This window comes from Orycteropus afer, unplaced genomic scaffold, assembly GCF_000298275.1.
Source record: "Orycteropus afer afer isolate SDZICR_OR568_19922 unplaced genomic scaffold, OryAfe1.0 scaffold00374, whole genome shotgun sequence".
NCBI classification, from domain to species: domain Eukaryota; kingdom Metazoa; phylum Chordata; class Mammalia; order Tubulidentata; family Orycteropodidae; genus Orycteropus; species Orycteropus afer.
This window is the reverse complement of record NW_006921961.1, coordinates 903,661-909,117: the sequence shown is the minus strand read 5'-3', so window position 1 is coordinate 909,117 and position 5,457 is coordinate 903,661.

Genomic DNA, 5,457 nt, shown 5'->3' with positions numbered 1-5,457 from the left:
TATCACAGTGTGGACATAATAAATTATGGGTAACATTGAGAAGAATGGGAATTCCAGAACACTTAATTGTACTCATGAGGAACCTGTACATAGACCAGGACTCTGTCATTCAAACAGAGCAAGGGGACACTGCATGGTTTAAAATCAAGAAAGAAGTGTGTCAGGGTTGTATCCTTTCACCAAGCTTGCATTCACTGATGAAGATTAAAGAATACAGGCTGCAATATGGATTACATCTCAATATAAATAAAACAAAAATCCTCACAACTGGACCTATAAGCAGCATCACAATAAATGGAGAAAAGATTGAAGTTGTCAAAGACTTCACATTGCTTGGTTCTACAATCGACACCAATGGAAGCAGCAGTCAGATAAATATACTCCTTGGAAAAATCAATTGTGACAGAGTAGAAGGGCAGTGTTTGTACAGGAAGACAGCTGGGGTGGGGGTGGGACATGCATGGGAGGGAAGGACACAGGGAAGAGATAACTATGGGGAGGAAGTGAGAAGAGAGCTGTTACACTGTGGGGTATTGCAGTCAATGTCATGAGACAAAATGTGTATGAACTACTGCGTGGAAAATTAATTTGCCCTGTAAACTTTCACCCAAATCACAACAACAACAAAAATAATAATAATAAAATAGACAATGCTTTTTGAGTGAAACTACGGAATTATTTTGTGAAAGAAAGTAATCTAATTCATAGTCTTTTACTATAAGTTCAAAGTGAATGCAAGCTTTCCCTATCTATTTTACATTTGAAGCTCAGAAATACTACAAAAATTTGATGGTAACTTTAAGTAAATCTCACATACAATGAAGTTATTTTCTTTTCTAGCCTTTCTAAGAATAAATGTAGCCTGATTTGATTTTGGTGGTATTTGTTTAACTGTTCAAAAAGCATTTTTAACAGCCCACAAACGTCACCTATTTATGCAATTAAGAATTACTGCTGCTCTGGGAAATAATGTATAGGGGAGTGAAATGAGTGGCTACCCACTGGGTATGATTTCAGGTATATAGAGTGGCTTACTGTCTGTGCCTAAGGCATTTGATTGCTAACCAGAAGACTGGTGGTTCAAACCCACCAGCCACCCCTCAGTAGGAATGTTGGGCAATCTACTTCCGTAGTGATACTGCCTCAGAAACCCAAGGAGGGTTCGCTATGAGTCAGATCTGACTCAATGGCAGTGAGCTTGCTTGAACTTGACTCTTCCATAAAATACCCAACTAACTAATGGCCCAACCTCAGAATCTTATTTTTCTTAACTGAAGACTGATAACTGTCTAAGTGAAAGTGATCTTGCAAGATGTTCATTTTCTATTGTTGCATAACAACCCACCTCAAAACAGTGGTTTAAAATGACAATAATTATTTTGCTCATGAGTCAGCAATTTGGGCAGTCAGTGGGAATAGATTGTCTCTTCCTCACTCAGCATCAGCTGAGTCCAATCAAAGACTTCACTTGTGTTCCTGGCAATTGATACTAGCTGTGGGGCTGAGATCTTGGGTAGAGCTGTTGGCCTGAATACTTACATAGGCTTCTCCATGTGCCCTGGGCTCCCTCACAACATGGTGGTTAGGTTCCAAGCATTAGAGAGAGAAAAAAGTGGATGTCGCATCATCTTTATTGACCTTTATTGACCTTTTAATCTTGGAAATCATGTAGCATCACTTGTACCACATTCTCTTCATCAAGGCAGCTACAAAGACTTGCTAGATTTCCATATAAGGTGAAATAGACTTCACTTTCTTGATGACGGAATAACAAGGTTGTGGAAGAGCATATGGGATTGTAAATTTTGTGGTGGTCATTTTGGAAAATAACCTTTAAAACTTTTGTTAGTCATTTTCCCTTTTACATGAATATATTTCAGATATTCTCTGTGAAGAGATATTGATAAGAAGGAAAGAATGTGAGTAAAAAAATCTCAAAGGAATTGGGAAGGGATAAAAGAAAGAAAGGGGGTTATCACAGAATTAGAGACATGTTTTAATTACAGTCACTCATAAACAGCTCCCTGTAAACATGCATCACACCCCCATACCCAGAAAATTTTTTTAAGTAACTATTCTTCTCTGTTGACAGGAATAGTAGGTTTGATGAAAAAGATTCTGGATTTCTTTCATTGTTTATCTAATCGCTTCTTATCTCACCTCCCTCCTTTTCTCAAAAATAACCTATGGAATCAAATAAAAAGAATCTCTTATTATGGAGATCTGAATTGTAGAAAATATTACACAACATTGCTCAATTTCACTGACCCACTCTGAGCTAGATAGTTACTTGATTCAATTTATTTCTCCATGGCTGGCTATACCTCTGAACTCCAAACCTGTATAATGAAATATTTATTGATACATATTAGTGCTTCACAGCTGGACCAATAATCAACATCATGATAAACGGAGAAAAGATTGAAGTTGTCAAGCATTTAATTTTACTTAGATCTATAATCAATGCCCTTGGAAGCAGCACTCAAGAAATCAAATGATGTAGTGCATTGAGCAAATCTACTGCAAAAGACCTCTTTAAAGGGTTCAAAAGCAAAAATGTCCCTTTGAGGACTAAAGTGTACTTGACCGAAGCCAAGGTATTTTCAATTGTCTCATATGCGTGTGAAAGCTGCACAATAAATAAGGAAGACTGCACGGGGACTGATATATTTGAATTATGGTGTTGGCAAAGAATACTAAATATACCATGAACTGTCATAAGAATGAAAAAATCTGTCTTGGAAGGAGTACAGCCAGAATATTCCTTAAAGCAAGGATGGCAAGACTTTTTTCACATACATTTGGCATGTTATCAGGAGGGACCAGTCTCTGGAGAAGGACATCATGCTTGGCAAAGCAGGTCAGTGAAAAAAAGGAAGACCCTCAATGAGATGGATTGGCACAATGGCTGAAGCAATGGACTCAAACGGAGCAGCAATTGGGAGGATGGTGCAGATATATACCAACAAAACAAGCAAAGTTTTGTTCTGTTTCGCAGAAGGTCACTATGATTCAGAACTTATTTGACAGCACCTAACAAGAACACACCAAGGTTAACACATCCAAAACTGAACTCATTTACCTCTCAAACCTGCTATTCTTCCAGTGTTCCCTGTATTAGTAAATAAGCAACCATTGAAATGATTGGTCAAAAGAAAAATCGTAATCATCCATTATTTGTTCCTTCATCTTACACATTCAAATAACCAGGGAAGTCTATCAGTCCTACCTCTTAAGTCTTACTTGAATAAATTCATTTCTCTCAGTTCCCTCAGCCACCACCATTTCTTGCCAGGGCAACTACAATATCCTCCAAAATTGTTTGTCTGCCTTCAGACTTAACCTCTTGTAATTCATCCTCCACACCATATCCAAAGAATGATCCTTCTAAAATATATTCACGATTATGTCAAACCCTTGCTTCAAATACTGTAATGGCTCCCCATGGCCTTAAGATAAAGCCCAACTTGTGAACATGGCCCCTGCCCACTTCTGCAATCTCCTATTGGACCTCTCTCTGGAGACCTTTCAGTTCCTTGAATGAGCCAAACTTTTCCTGTCTCAGACCCAGTGCTATTCCTTATACCTGGAGAAGTCCCCTTTGCCTCATCTGGCAGGTTTCAGTCTTCCCTAACTCAACTGTGTTCACCTGCTTAACTCTCTTCACCTTTGTAACGCTCCTCATACTTGGAAATTACTTTTTCATTACCTATTTTCCCTATTATTGTTGTTATTATGGGCCGTCAAGTAGGCCCTGACTCATAGCAACCCCTCCTTGGGTTTTCGAGACAGTATCACTATGGAAGTAGATTTCCCAACCTTCCTTCCGAGGAGTGGCTGGTGGGTTTGAACTGTCAAGTGGTTTAGGCACTATGCCACGAGAGCTCCCGTTTTCCCTATTAGTTGGTTGATATTTATTAAGAAGGAACTGTAGAATTCTCAGTATCTAGCTGTCTCTAGCCCATAAACCAAAACCAAGCATATTGCCATAGCATCTACACCAATTCATGGCAACTCCATGTGTTACAGAGTGCCCATAGGTTTTTCTTGGCTCAATCTTTATAGAAACAGATTGCCAGTTCTTTCTTCCATGGCAAGGGAGGTTCAAACATTCAACCTTTTGGCCAGTAGATGAGCACTTAATCATTTGTACCCCCAGGTGGCCCATCTGGCCAATATTAGGTTGTAAAATAATGGTTGGATGACTGAATAAGAATAGCTAAAATTTATTGAGTGTTCGCTATATGCCAGGTTTTTTCTAAGAGTGTTTTATATATTAACTAATTTAATTCTCAAAACCACTCTGTGAACTGGATACTATTATTATCCCCATTTTGTAGACAACAAAATCAATGCACAATGAAAAGGTAATTTGCTCATAGTCAGCAATGAAGCCAGGAATCACCCCATGCACTTTGTCTCTGGAGCCCATGTATAACTACCCACATGGTGAATGGAGTCTGGACATCATGTCTACAGCTATCAACCATCCTGTTACCTCTGTAGAATTGAAGGTGGCTGCCTGGGCCCTCCTTATACACTGCATCAGATTACTCTTGCCATTTACTTAATAAGTCAAATATCTCAAAGGATATTTCAAAATGTAGAAATTCCTTCTCTGTAACAGGACTAAATGTTTTCATGTACAGGAGTTGGTAGAGGGAGCATCTCTGCTGCAGAAATTGAAACAAAAGCAAGTGAAGAATTTTGTATTAGATATTTTTACATACTAGAAGTCTTCCTAACTTTAAAATGTAGCCCCTATGCAACTGGCTAACAGTCAGAAAAACTGAAATTTTAGTTACTTTATACTTGGTCAGTATATACTTTATACTTTGGTCAGCCACAGGGATCCAGGTGAGGAGAGGAACTCAGGCACGCCCAAAGCAGCAGTGCCAGAGAGCAGGAAAAAGGGGATTAAAAGCCAGGAACCCGGACAGAGGAGCAGTCAGCAGCAGTGATCCAGGTGAGGAGAGGAACTCAGGAATGCCCAAAGTAGCAGGGTGGGAGAGCAGGAAAAAGGGGATAAAAAGCCAGGAACTCGGACAGAGGAGCAGTCAGTTGCAGGCATCCAGGTGCGGTGAGGAACTCAGGCACGCCCAAAGTAGCAGGGCAGGAGAGCATGAGAAAGGGGATTAAAAAGCCTAGGAATATGGACAGAGGAGGAGTCAGCCGCAGGGACCCAGGTAAGGGTGGTACAAGAGGTTTCCAACAGGGAGAGAAACTTGTCTGTCGGTTTGTCCTACTGTGGTGACATGTTGATGTGAGTTTTGAGGCTAAGCCAATGGTGTTTCAAACCCAGCGGGATGCACATGGTGCATAGGTATCAGCCCAGCTTACAGACTGAGACAGACTAGGAAGAAGGAGGAGGCCGTCCACTTCTCAAAGAATTGGCCAGGGAAAACCTTATGAATAGCAAAGAAATACTGTTTGATACATTACCGCGGAACTTTATGA